This window comes from Odocoileus virginianus, chromosome 11 (genome assembly GCF_023699985.2).
Source record: "Odocoileus virginianus isolate 20LAN1187 ecotype Illinois chromosome 11, Ovbor_1.2, whole genome shotgun sequence".
Taxonomy (NCBI): domain Eukaryota; kingdom Metazoa; phylum Chordata; class Mammalia; order Artiodactyla; family Cervidae; genus Odocoileus; species Odocoileus virginianus.
In genome coordinates this window covers 2,115,935-2,130,856 of record NC_069684.1, presented here as the reverse complement: position 1 = coordinate 2,130,856, position 14,922 = coordinate 2,115,935, and the positions used below count along the sequence as shown (strand labels likewise).

The 14,922-nt window shown below is 45.1% G+C and overlaps 1 long non-coding RNA gene across 3 annotated transcripts; it reads right to left on the bottom strand.

Moving 5' to 3' along the window:
• Window positions 1–2,352: 2,352 nt before the first annotated feature.
• Window positions 2,353–12,757, bottom strand: LOC139037413 (uncharacterized). Of its 3 annotated transcripts, XR_011490197.1 has the most exons (4): window positions 12,418–12,555; window positions 11,937–12,026; window positions 10,209–10,349; window positions 2,353–8,369 (listed from the first exon to the last, which is right to left on the bottom strand). It is a non-coding gene; the product is annotated as an uncharacterized lncRNA (long non-coding RNA). The 3 variants fall into 3 exon arrangements; XR_011490195.1 differs by lacking the exons at window positions 11,937–12,026; window positions 12,418–12,555 and adding an exon at window positions 12,662–12,757; XR_011490196.1 differs by lacking the exon at window positions 12,418–12,555 and having other exon boundaries at window positions 11,937–12,340.
• Between the last annotated feature and the right edge of the window lie 2,165 nt (window positions 12,758–14,922).

The following is a 14,922-nucleotide window of genomic DNA, read 5'->3' as shown; positions in this document are numbered from 1 at the left end:
TACTTTCTAGTATCGGTAGAGAAACAACACTGTGATAAAGGGGACAAAGAGGAGCCCCTGCACCTGACCGCAGTAGAAATCCTGGTTTCAAACACCCCACGATTGGCTGACCCATTTTTTTCCTACGGGCCAGCAGCTGCATGAGTCACCACTGTATGTTTTGCCTGCCTTAGCAATGAGAGGCTTGGTGTAAATAGGAAGTGATGAGGAAAATCAATTTGGGGAAACACATTTTTTCAAGGCTGTAACAGGAAGAGATAGGAAGCCCAGGAAGATACTTGATAGACATTCAACTCTGTAGAAAGGAGGAAGTAGCATGTTGAAGCACTTGGCTAGTTATTTTGAGTTGTTGATCGGAAACGGGATACAACAGAGAGAGAAGGCAGATAGGATGCATTTTGTCGCATAGCAACGTGGAGGATGGAGCCCCTGCTCAGAGTGGAGGCCATCTGTCTGCATGAAAGACGAGGGAAAACACTTGTATAAAACAAAAAAGAAGAACGAGGTGAATGAAATACAAAGAATACATGAGGTTCCATATTCCTTTTTGTGTTAATATAAAAATAATGCCATGACTATTCCAAGGTTATATCCAAGAGTTGATTTTAATATGTGATGTGTGATGTTACCACCTTGACTTTGTAGTAGCTCATTGCTTTGGATCAAGCATTTGTCTCAAGATTTTAACCTGGTGAAGTGTGTGGTGTTTATAATCTTTGGGGGGCACAATCTGGCCCGAAAAGTTAGTGTCCAATAAAATGAGTGGTCAGTGAAACCTCCCAGTTAGTTATGACCAGTGGAGCAAGGCTATGCTTAGAAATGAAGAGGAGTGGGGTTCTGCTGCATCTCAGATGGAAAAGGGGTGTCTGATCAGAAGGGACAGGGCACAGCATCCAGGAGGCAGGAGGCACAGGCCCACGCGGCAACTGCCCACCAGTTCACCCAGCCTGAGCTGCATGTGGACCTCAGCCACTGGGATCCCTCCATCAGTGTCCCTCAAGCCTTCCTCAGGTGGAAAGGGTAAGCTGGCCAGAGTCCCCTGGCTCAGAACCCCAGCCCACACGTGGACCTTAGAGAATCTCAGCAAATGACAGTCAAAAAAATCAGTAGTCAGTTAGCTTTCAGACAAATGGATAGTGGGGTGGCACATGAGGAGAGGGTGAGTCTGTTCACCTTCCTCTCTCCAGCGTGTGAGTCCTCAGAGGGCTGTCAGAGGCCCTGCTGAACAGACAGACGTGGAGACACACACCGCACGGCTTTCCTCTTAGGAAGCCCCTCGCGCAAGTGGGGAAACGTCCGAAGTGGCTAAGTCCTTCCTTTCAGGACAGGAAGTGCTCTCCAGAAATAATATGCCATTTCCTGCTGCAAACATTATCTGCCCGCGGCTGATCCCACTTCTGTAGAAATGGAACCGCCTACTTCCTTCCCTCCACCCCGGCACATCCCAAACTTGCCCCCTTCTCCACCCCAGAGACCTATCAGAAAACACGTGCCCAGGGACCAAGCCTCTGAGGCCTCTCACACTGGTTGGCGCTCACCTCCTGCTTCTCTGCACAAAGGGACAACCGAGTTCACCTGCCGGCAGCACCACAGGCATTATTTTAGGGCGAATCACGGTTCCTTCCAAAAAGAGGACTTACTCCCTAGAACCTTCCCGGTGGAGCCTGAGCAGAACCTGGCCCCCAGCATGTTCTAACTTGGAGGAGGTGTTTACATAATAGTCCCTGGGGTGGAAACCCTCAAGGAGAATGCCAAAGAATTAAGAAGATGAGCCAACACTGAGCTGGGAAAGAATGAGAAGCAGAAGTAATTGTTTGTCTATTTCCCTCTCTTACATTTCATCTTTTTGTCCTATAATTTCTTTTTTGTATTAACTTTTCTCACACTGATGTTATCAATGAACATTATGGTTAACAGTCAAAACTTGGAAGTCAGAATATTGAGTTCAACCATAATTCAAAAAGACACATGCACCCCAATATTCATAGAAGCATTATTCACAATAGCCTGGACATGGACATGGAAGCAGCCTAAATGTCCATCAGCAAAGGAATGGATAAAGAAGATGTGTGTGTGGAGATATATATATATATATATATATGTGTGTGTGTGTGTGTGTGTATATATATATATATATATACAGTTCAGTTCAGTTCAGTAGTTCAGTCAGTCAGTTGTGTCCGACTCTTTGCAACCCATGGACTGCAGCACGCCAGGCTTCCCTGTCCATCACCAACTCCCGGAGTTTCCTAAAACTCATGTCCATTGAGTTGGTGATGCCATCCAACCATCTCATCCTCTGTTGTCCCCTTCTCCTCCTGCCTTCAATCTTTCCCAGCATCAGGATCTTTTCAAATGAGTCAATTTCTTTGCATAAGGTGGCCAAAGTATTGGAGTTTCAGCTTCAGCATCAGTCCTTCCAATGAATATAAAGGACTGATTTCCTTTAGGATGGACTGGTTTTGATCTCCTTGCAGTCCAAGGGATTCTCAAGGGTCTTCTCCAACACCACAGTTCATATATGCACACAATGAACTATTACTCAGCCATAAAAAAAGAACAAAACTGAGTCACTTGCAGAGACATGGATAGACCTAAAGACTATCATATAGAGTGAAGTAAGAGAGAGAAAAACAAATATTGCTTTTAGTGTATACTAATATACATTATACATGTATATACATAATGCAAAAAATGAAGATCATGGCATACAGTCCCATCACTTCATGGCAAATAGATGGGGAAACAATGGAAACAGTGAGAGACTTTATTTTCTTGGGCTCCAAAATCACTGCAGACAGTGACTACAGCCTTGAAATTAAAGACACTGGTTCCCTGGAAGAAAAGCTATGACAAACCTAGACAGTGTATTAAAAACCAGAGACATTACTTTGCTGACAAAGGTCTGGATAGTCAAAGCTATGGATTTTTCAGTAGTCATGTATAGATGTGAGAATTGGACAATAAAAAAGGCTGAGCACCAAAAAATTGATGCCTTTGAACTGTGGTGTTGGGGAAGACTCTTCAGAGTCCCTTGGACTGCAAGCAGATCAAACCAGTTCATCCTAAAGGAGATCAACCCTGAATATTCATTGGAAGGGCTGCTGCTAAAGCTGAAGCTCCAATCCTTTGGCCACCTGATGCGAAGAACTGACTCATTGGAAAAGACCCTGATGCTGGGAAAGATTGAAGGCAGAAGGAGAAAGGGGCAACAGAGGACTACATGGTTGGATGGCATCACTGACTCAATGGACATGAGTGTGAGCAAACTCTAGGAAATGGTGAAGGACAGGGAAGCCTGGCACGCTACAGTTCACGGGATTGCAAAAAGTCAGAGACGACTGAGGGATGGAACAACAACAAATGGATATATGTGAAATCTGAAAATAAATGATAGAGATGATCTTGTTTGCAAAGCAGAAATAGAGACACAGAGATAGCACACAAACGTCTGACACCAAGAGGGGGTGGGGGAATGGGACGGATTGGGAGACTGGGACTGACATGTATACGTGACCAACAGATAACTAATGAGAACCTGCTGAGCAGCTCATGGGGTGCTACTTAGTGCTCTGGGCTGACCTAGTCGGGAAGGAAACCCAAACAAGAGGGGACACGTGTGTACACGTGGCTGATTCACTTCGCTGTGCAGCAGAAACTAGCACAATATTGTTAAGTAACTGTCCTCCAAAAAAATGGGTGTTTTTTTTTAAAATATCGGGTTCAATTCTAGATCCCTTCTTGACCGGCTGGTAGCCTTTCGGTTTTCTTATCTGTAAAATGGAGGTAAGCAGACCAAGTGCCTCATGGGGTAGGAGATTCAGAAAAACAATTCACACAGACACAGGCATAGGAAGCATACACTTACATAGTATGTGCTCACTGAATATTAGCAACAGATAACCTGCAAACCAATTTTGGCAGATAAAGTGGAAAAACTCCACCCAGACCCCTAGCTCACAATCAGAACCCTAATCTCTCTTTCCCTGGTCCTCAGAACTAGACTTGAAGAAAGGTGTGGGCCCCTCAGGTGTGAAAGAGAGATATCCATTACGTTCTATGCCCTGTTTCAATCTATGCTTGTTCAAATATACATTTTTATTCACAATGAGTTCCAAAGGATGATTTGAAAAGTTAGACGCTTTTCCATGCATATTTGAGACTTGCTCATGACAAGCTCTCCACCACACACGATACATAATTTGCAGCTCAATTTCTATTACCATAACCACATTCCTTCAAGGAAATCTAGGAGATTCATAGGAGGCATTTGCTAAAAATTCTCACCTTTACCATTACCTTAGCCCACATGCCAAGTCAGAAAGCCATCTAGGAAAGCTGAAGCTCTGACATCATATGGGCTGAATATAAAGCTGAATTTACTATTTGACAGATGACATCTGTGTTAAAACATGGTCATCGCACCTGGTTGAGAGAAAACTCTTGCTCTGAGTAACACCGTCAGTAAGAAGCTGAGCCAACCTCACTGCCATCACGTGAAAAACTGAAAGGGTTTTTTCTGTAACAGAGCTTTTACTGCATGAATAACCCAATATTCCAGAGATATAACATAACATTGAAAGAAACAGGCTTGGTTTACTAAGCCAGCCATATTTTCAAAGTATACATCTGGTGTCAGATCCAACGACCCATGCCCTGGAGTGTTTTATTTGAAATGTTAATCATCTATAGCACCCAGTTTGTTTAAAAATATTAAAACTTGAAAATTAAAAACATGAACCATTCAAATTAAACCATTAGAACATTAAAATATGATTCCTACAAATTATCAAGAAGTCTAATCCAGTTGGCTGATAATGAAAAAAGCTATGCTTAATTTTAAATGTGGGATGGGCAGACTGTGTGTGTGCGTATAGAAGAAGGGAGGGGGGCAGGCAAGGAAAAGGAAGGTAGCAAGGAGAGAGGTGGGGGGGGGGAAGAGGAACGGGGGGCCCAGGCCCAGGTTGGACTGGGTCAGGACCAGTGTACACATCCTGGTTCTGACCCGGTACAGGTCACTGTAAACTCCCGCACCTGAGTTTCCTCCTTGGTAATGAGAACCACGGTTCCCACTTACTAAGGCGGCACGGAGATGCCTCACCTCAGCACCTGGCACAGAGAAGATGCCTTCTTCAGGTCCTGTGCTCCCGAGAGCATCCTCCTCTGAGTGCAGGACCTGGGTCCCCACTCCCTCCCCAGAGAGCCACAGACGGGCTTCCACACCGAAGACACCTTCACAGCATGGCTGTGTTCCTCACCCCAAATATTTTTTAAATGCTTACATCATAGAACTTCATGTTTGTTTTGAACTTTCTGATGTTTTCAGGTTTTTTTTTTAATTGGAGTCTAGTTGCTTTACAACGTTGTGTGAGTTTCTGCTGTACATCAAAGTGAATCAGCCATATGTTTACATGTGTCCCCTCTTTTTTGGATTTCCTTCCCATCTAGGTCACCACAGAGCACTGCAGAGAGTTCTCTGTGCAAACAGTAAGTCCTCATTAGTTACCTATTTTATACACAGTATCAGTAGTGTATACCTGTCAATCCCAATCTCCCAATTCATCCCATCCCCTCTTCCCCCCCGCCCCCCGTATCCCTGTGTTTGTTCTCTATGTCTGTGTCTCTATTTCTGCTTTGTAAATAAGATCAACTGTGCCATTTTTCTAGTGGATTAATGGATGATGTTTTCCTCCTTCTAACGTACTTCACCCCGTATGACAGTCTCTAGGTCTGTCCCCGGCTCTGCAAATGGCAGAGGGACAGATGACTGTCCCCGCTGTACATCTGGAGAATGGGGGCTCCGAGCCCAGAGATTCACCTCTGCTCCTTTGTGGCCAGTGGTCTGGCCTCCAGCCCCTGAAATCTTGTCCCCCTTACTCAGTCCGCTTCTCCTGGAGGATGTTTTACAGAAACCGGTGCTCGGAGGACCCAGTGTACTCTCCCGCATTCCGTAAAGAGGGAGAATGTGAGGCCAGTCATTACTGTGGACAGTGTAACAGTGCATTAAAAAAGAGGACACCATCTTACTCTAATGATCAACTTTCTGCCTGTGGTCAGATTAAAATCCACAGGAGAAAAACACAGGCTATTTCAGAAGATGAAGCACAAACAGCATCTCAGCATTTGATTCCATTTTATGTCTTCTCCCCAACACTGTCTGAAATGAGCACCTGGAGAAGCAGTCACTGCAGGCATCCAGTATATAACTGTTGAGGAAGTAACTGTGTTGAATCTGTCTTAGCTAATTTATTGTCATGTACTGTGCTGGGCTTAATTTCCACAAAGAGTGACCTTGCCAGGGTTGTACAAAGTGTGGGGTCCCTAGGACACCCCCTCTTCTGGTGCAGATGTTGACTTTTTATGGAGACTTGTTTGAATCAAAGATTTCCTGGTTTTAAAAAAGATAGGAGGGACTTTTCTGGCAGTCCAGTGATTAACAATTGTCTTTGAAATGCAGGGGACTCAGGTTTGATCCCTGGTTGGGTAACTAATATCAGTAACCTCAGATAAGCAGATAACATCACCCTTATGGCAGAAAGTGAAGAACTGGAGAGCCTCTTGATGAAAGTGAAAGAGGAGAGTGAAAAGTTGGCTTAAAACTCAACATTCAAAAAACTAAGATCATGGCATCTGGTCCCATCACTTCAAGGCAAATAGATGGGGAAACAGTGGAAACAATGACTGACTATTTTTTTTAGGCTCCAAAATCACTGCAGGTCGTGACTGCAGCCATGAAATTAAAAGACGCTTGCTCCTTGGAAGAAAAGCTCTGACCAACCTAAACAGCATATTAAAAAGCAGAGACATGACTGCAGATAAAGGTCCCTCTTGTCAAAGCTATGGTTTTTCCAGTAGTCATGAATGAATGTGACAGTTGGACTATAAAGAAAGCTGAGTGCCAAAGAATTGATGCTTTTGAATTGTGATGTTGGAGAAGACTCTTGAGAGTCCCTTGGACTGCAAGCAGATCAAACCAGTCAATTCTAAAGGAAATTAGTCCTGAATAGTCATTGGAAGGACTGATGCTGAAGCTGAAGCTCCAATACTTTAGCCACCTGATGTGAAGAACTGACTCATTTGAAAAGACCCTGATGCTAGGAAAGATTGAAGGCGGGAGGAGAAGAGGACAACAGAGGATGAGATGGCATCACTGACACAATGGATTCAAGTTTGAGCAAGCTCTGGGAGTTGGTGATGGACAGGGAGGCCTGGCATGCTGCAGTCCATGAGGTCTCAAGAGTTGGACACGACTGAGCGACTGGACTGAACTGGGTAAACTAAGATCCAACTAGCCCTGTGCACCGTAAAACTAGAGAGCCCTCGAGTCGCAACTACGGAAGCCATGCGTTCTGGAGCCTGCTGGACACAGAGATCTAGGCACTGCAACAAAAAATCCCACATGACGTGAGGAAGAACCCTAGTGCCACAACTAAGACCTGATGCAAACAAATACATACATAATGGGAAAGGAGGACCTACCGCAGAGCACAGGAAACCATATGCAGTGTTTTGTAATAACCTATAATAGGAACAATCTGAAAAAGAAGAGATATTTATTTATGTATAACAGGATCACTGTTGTACACCTGAAACCAACACAATATTGTAAATTTATTTCAATTAAAAAATGGCTAAAGTTTATCTTTTTATGTGTTTGAAATATCTCATAACAGGTTACAAACACAGAAGAAATACAATAATAATTTTTAAAATAAAAAATCCTAGTTTTTAAAAAAAATAGTTTTAAAAAGTGCATTAAAAACAATTGTTCTAGACAATTATGGGTTTGACTAAAAGAATTGAAAAGCAAGAGATTCGGGGTTGGGGGTAAAAGAAGCAGATATTGGATAATAAGAACAAATATTTTGCATTTCTTAATTCTCTACTATTCAGAGCAACTCAGTAAACTTCACAGATACCAGTTTATTCCTACAGTTTCTTTTAAAGAATGCAAAAGTGTTATTTCTACATTAGAGTTGTGGAAACAAGCCAATGAATCGCTGTCAGCCTGCAGGCGTGTCAGGGACAGCTGGGTAATTCCCGCAGGAGAGCACGCAGGAAGGAGCAGTGGGGGGAAGCAGAGCGGGCTTCCTGGAGGCAGAGGCGCGGGGGCAGGCAGGGAGCAGGCGGGGCCAAAGCCCCCTCACTCAAGGCCCCCTCGCTCACCCGGCCTCAGACAATCCTGACTGCAGCTTGTCAGCCTGCACAGAGGGAGGCTGGACCAGCAGACCGAGCAGCCACGAGCTCACTCCAGTCACAGCTCGGACAGACGGAAGGGAAGGCTGGTGTCCTGCTCCTGAAGCCTTCCTGCTGCCATTCCCCACCTTCCCCCTCATGTCAGGTACGCTACATTCTTATCTTAAGGCCACCTTAGAAGAAAAGTTAATAAAATAGCAATTAAAATTTTGTGCACATTAAATTCAGTTATTTGTTCACTGAGCAAACACTCCCCGCCTCCCTGGCAGGTACGAGTGGTGCAGGATCAGGATGCAGTAATAAGCAAAACGCAGGCAGCCCTGACTTCCAGAGGAGTGGTGTGTTTCTAGGAAGAAACAGGCTGCAAATACTCGACCTTGCTTTAATTTTGAACGAATACTCATTTTTAAGCAAATTGATATGTATCGATTCGAGACCCATGTTAATGGGGAAAATGTCGTGTCTGAAAGATAATGCCAGAGTTTACATTTTCACAAGTACTCTATAAGGAATTCAAAGTAGACAGGTTCCCTGAGCTTCCTGCTTTTTTTTGGTGGAAGAAATCCACCAAAGCCAGGTACCATTATAATGTCCTGACCACCTCCATTATCTCACTTTAAGCACCTTTGATACTCCAAGACAGGAGTATTCAAAGTGTGGTCCACAGACACACATGGTTGGCATCACTTGAGAACTCGTTATATTAAATCTAGTCGACCCAGCCTAGACCTGCACATCAGAGCCTCCAGGGGTAGGGCCCAGCAATCCGTGTTTCAGTCATCCTGCGGGGTGACTGATGCACTAAAGAGCGTGAAGCCACTTTTGTAAGATAATGTCGATCAAAGCAACCCTCTATGGCAAGCCCCTTGTGTCCACAGATTCCCTCTTTCCCATTCCCCATACCTGGAGCCCATTAAACATCATTATAAGCTGATCTAGTCCTTAGGCAAGAAATACACTGGGATAAAAGTTTGATGGCTCAGCATAAAACAGGCTTTACCAAGGCTCCCCTCTGAGCTTTGAATTCTCCTCTGAGCACCTGGCTATTTCCATGCTGTCTCAGCCAGACCAATAACCTGGCCATGGTTCCCTTTCTTGAGCCTCTGCCTAAAGTCTCCTCCTAATATCTTGACATCTTCATTTCATAAATACTCCCAGTGACAGACCTCTCTGCCCTGAAAACGGGCTCAGGCTCTACAATTCCTCCCCGGTTGCCAGGCTCTCGTCTGACTGACCCCTGCTGCCTGAGCCTTTGCCTTCCCCCTGCTATCTGTGATCCACATGGCATCACTATTACATCTCCTGCCTGCCAGCCATGGCTCCCCACAGTGGGACTCTCCTGACCACAGATGGCCCTCACAGCTAGGGGGACATCACCTAACACTGGACAAGAGACCTAACTCATGTCCTGCTTCCAGATCTCAAGGATTCGTGGACAAACACCTTTCTATCATCTTAGTTGACAGTGAAACTGTATTCCAGGTGATGGAAACAGGGAGAATTATGTTGCATAGGAAATTCTGTATCGAATATCTAACAATCTGCAACACGTAGAGATCTTACAGGTAAAATGTACGTTGACAATCTAATAACTTTCATCTTGTTGAAGGAAAAATAATTAGCTCCAAGTGCCACCTAGACTCAGTTCCCACAGTCTCTGGTGGGTCTCTCACCCTCACTGGCCTCTGAACACCGTCCCAGTGTTCAGCGCATCATACGACGAGGGATGGCACTCACTAAACAGGTGCTGAATCAACGGAGACATGGTCTGTCCGCCTTCTCCTGCTCTCCAGCCAGTGCTAAACTAGCTTACTCATCATGGTCACAAGCCCATCACCTGTCACTGGGAGAAGCGTTAGGACTGAGAACTACCACAGATGCACAAAGAGAACAGGGGAGGCAGTGGATCCCCCACCACACGTGCACTCTCCTGGGGATCAGACGAGATTCACCCCACAGCTCAGCCTCCATGTAATGAAGTCACCTGACGTATGATGACTCAATCTCCTCACCTGCCAAAGGATGAAGGTGGATTTGATCTGCTAACTGTCCAAGGGACTCTCAAGAGTCTTCTCCAGCACCACAGCTGGAAAGCGTCAATTCTTCGACAATCAGCCTTCTCATGGTCCAACTCTCCCATCTGTACATGACTACTGGAAAAAGCATAGATTTGACTATATGGACCTTTGTTAGCAACATATTGCCAACATGCTACATCATTTAGTTATTGTATCTTTTTATTATCTGCCATACTTTACCAGAATACAGGCTCTCTGAGAACAATGAATCAGTTTCTTTTGTTCACTAGTTTGGCCCTTATACTAACAATTATGTTCATTAATAAGATGTAAGAACACTAAAAGCAAAACCACAAGTGGGAAAATATATTTACAACACAAATCACAAACGATTAGCATACAGAATACTTGAAAATACCTGCAAATTAGAAAACAAGCCTAATAAAAATGCAGCAAAAATACCTGAATGGGCTCTTGACATAAGAGACAACACAAACATTAATTAGATGCTCATGCTCATTAGTAATGAGATAAATGCAGAATAAACCACAATGAGATTCTGTAACACACCCACCAAAGTGGCATGCATTTAAATTCTTAAGAACACCAAGTATTGTCCAGCATGGGAAGCAGTGGGAACTCGCACACACTGATGGAGGTGGGTTTAGTGAAACGACTCTGGAAAATATTTGACATTGCCTGGTAAATGGAATATGTGCATGTCCCTTTATCTTGCCATTTCAGCCATAGGCATATCACTGTGCTCCATACTATAAGTACAATAAGATTGATAGGAGCATTGTAGTCATAACCCCAAAATGAAAAACCCCAATGTTCATAAACTATAGACTAGTTAAAGAAATTGTAGCTTATTTGTACAATGGAATACAGCAATAGACACAAATGAAAATGAACTACAACTGCACACATCCATATAGACCAATCTTAGAAACATAATGTTGAAAATGTAAACTAGTTAGAATTCGCATAGCCAGGATGTGGAAACAACCTAAGTGTCCATCAACAGAGGAAGGCATAAATATGTAGTGCTTACACAATAAAAACGGACTGTTACTCAGCCATAACAAAGAATGACACTGGGTCATTCGTAGACATGTAGGTGGGCCTAGAGGGTCATACAGAGTGAAGTAAGTCAGAAAGATAAAAACAAATTTATTAATGCATATATGTGGAATCTAGAAAAATGGTAGAGATGAGCCCATTTGCAGGGCAGGAATAAAGAAAGAGATGTAGAGAATGGACACGGCGGGGGAGGATGGGATGAATTGGGAAATTGGGATTGATGTATGTACACTACCATGTGTAAAACAGACGGATAAGGACTTCCCCGGTGGGCCAGTGGTTAAGAGTCCGTCTGCCAATGCAGGGGACATGGGTTTGATCCCTGGTCCCGGAAGATCCCACATGCCATGGAGCCACTAAGCCCATGTGCCCTGGAGCCCGTGCTCCACAACAAAAGAAGCCAGCACAATGAGAAGGCTGCACACCACAACTAGGGAGTAGCCCCCACCTTGCCAAAACTAGAGAAATGAAGCAAGAAGACCCAGTGCAGCCAAAACTAAACAAACAGATGGCCAGTGGAAACCCGCAGTAGAGCACAGGGAGCTCTGCTCGGCGCTCTGTGGTGACCTGGGCGGGGGGTGGGGATGGTGGAATAGGGCCGAGGTGGGACGTTCAAGAGGGAGGGGATGTATGCGTTACCAAATCACAAATCCAGGTGCCTGACGCACAGTGAGGCCAAACAACGCCAAAACGTCAGACTTCGCTGCAGAGAAAGGTGTACAGAAGGCCCTGCAAGGAGACGGGAGGCTCATGCCTTAAAAGCTTCCCGAACTCCCCGGAAGCTCTCAGCGAAGCCCTTTTCTAGGAAGGGGGGGAGCAGTGTTGAGAAAGGTTGTAAACGTCTGGGTCTCAGATGTTTTGTTCCGGAGGGCAGGTCATGGTCAGTTAACAACGCTCCTGTAACCAAACAAATGTTACTCCCTGTTCTGACAAGAATGGGCCAGGTTCCCAGGCACAGCTGTCTCCCTCTGAGGTCCAGTCATGGCTGACAGGAAGCAGAGCTCAGCTGGCCGCCCGCTCACGGCCGGGTCCCCAGACCCTGCACGGTGTCATCACTAAGGGAGCTGGGCGCCCACGACCCAGCCGGGCGGCCCGCAGGCCCCTCGGGCCCCCCGAATACCGGGGGCTGGTCCTGCAGATGGTGCCCCGAGCAGACGGCTGCTGCCATGAAGTCGCAGAGGTGGGGATGCAGGAGAGGGTCACCAGCGCCTAAAGGCCTGGGCCCGGCCGCGCTCTGGAGCCAGCAGGACACAGCCTTCCAGCATCCTCCAACCCCACCTGTCCCCTCGGCCCCCAGCTCCCCCGCTGGCCGGAGGCTGGGTGAGCTGGAGAGCCCCAGGGAGACGCCCTGATTCGCCTCTTACCTCACTCTCCACGTGAGGACCGCTGCTCCACCGACCGTTGGCTGAACGGTACACTAACGGTCGCGCACCGACAGTTGGTCTTGGGGGCGGGGTCTACTGCAGCGCTGACCAACGGCAGAGTGGGACCGCCAACAGTCCCTCATTGACAGTTGCCGGCTTGGGGGAGGGGCCCACTGGGCCTCAACCAATGGCTGAGCAGGACCACTAACGGTCCGTGGTAACGGTTGCCTGGTAACCAGGGTGTTGGGTAAAGGTGCACCCTTAACAGACCTGTGCTGAGGGCACACGAGAAGTCAGCAGACGAGCAAGAAGCTAAGACAAATCCACAGGAAGGGTTAAAACTGCTGCTCACATCACAGACACTAAGATTCCACCAGGCGACACATGAAAAGATGTTCAACGTCAATAACAAAAAGAGGAAGAAAATAAAAGTCACAATAAGTTACAACTTCACACCCACTAGGACGGTCATGATCAAAATGAAAGACAATAATAAGTGCTGGTGAGGTTGTAGAGGAATTGAAAGCTTCATATGGTACTGACGGAAATATACTCTAGAGAATTAAAAATATGCTTATCTAAAAGACGGTGTATGAACATTCATAACAGATTATCCACAATAGCCAAATAGTAGAAACAAATCAAATGTCCATTAACTAATGACTGGATAAAGGAAATGGTCCATCTATACAGTGCAGTGTTTGTTGTTTAGTCACTAAGTCATGTCTGACTCTTCTGCAGCTCCATAGACTGTAGCCCACCACGCTCCTCTGTTCATGGAGTTTCCCAGGTAAGAATCCTGGATTGGGTTGTTATTTCCTTCTCCAAGGGATCTTCCCAACCCAGGGATCGAACCCACTCTTATGTCTCTTGCATTGGCAGGCAGGTTCTTTGCATAAAACACCACTAATTAAGGATGAGAAACCCTTGGAATTTGTAAGGCATCTGAACTATAAACATTCTTGAAATACAGATTCATTCCTTTCAAGTACAAGCAACATAATTCATGTAGAAGGAAAAAAATCACCTGGTAGAGATTTTTAGAAGACTTCAAATTGCAATTAGCACATCGATTATCCACATGGATATTCTGTTTCTGAAGTACTTAGTGGAGTTTTTTCATGAACGAATTAAAAATCTCCTCCCACCCTCAGGTTCTTGTTTACAGATTTAATGGGTGGTATCTATAACCTGTTTGCTTAGCAAAAGAACCTCAGCACTGCTCCAAGTCAACCATCAGCAGCTGGAAATCACCCAAGTTCCAATTCCATTTAGTTTTACACACAGGAGATCATGGTAAAGCGGTAAAGTGGGAAGAAAACAGGGTCTCTAAATTCGGGTCTCAGAATTCAGGCACCTGGGTGTTCTGATTCTATGCACCTGCCTCCTGCTCGTTTCTATCCATCAGGCTGACGCTGGCCCATCTCAATGCAGCCTGCAAACTATAAGCCCTCCCACATGGAAATTCCTCATGAAAGCTTGGCTTTATCCAAAAGAGATCTGATCCTGTTACACTCAGGCTCCTATTATGTCTTTATCTTGCCATGACCCAGACTATCCTAGGTGATCAGAAGCAAAGGTCTGAAGGCCATCAACATGTTCCAAAGGAATCATTCTTTGCATCGAGATCCAACAGAAACAGAGTCCAATCCCCACTCCAGTACACATACACTTACAAGGCCCTACTAAATCCCAATGGGCCCTCTTTACTTTTGTGCTCACAACCCAGCTCTTCAGAGGGGGCTCACCATGGGCTAGAGAAGCTTCCATTTCATGGGTTACATGGAAAAAAGGAGAGAGACAGAGAAAATGAGCCATGAAGACCAGGCAGAGAAAGCAAGCAAGGATGAGGGGGTTCAAAGCAGATCTGAGACTAACAGGGAGCAGAACAAATATTATGTTAAACCCCCCCAGAAAAATAGAGGTGGTGGGGGAGAAATAATCTAGAAGTTTGGGGTTAGCAGTTTTATTATACTACCACCGTGTATAAAATACTGATAAACAACAAGGTCCTACTGTATAACTCAGGGAACCATATTCAGTACCTTGCAATAACTTATAATGGAAAAGAATATGAAAAAGAATATATGTATAGTCGAATCACTTTGCTGGACACTTGAAACTAACACATCAATGTAAAATAACCATGCTTAGATAAAAATTTCATTTAAAAAAAAAGTAGCGTGAGAAAAAGGTCACACAAAGCCATTCCTCTAACAGTCAAGCAAAAGAAAAGGTAGCTAAGGGAAAGAAACTGAACA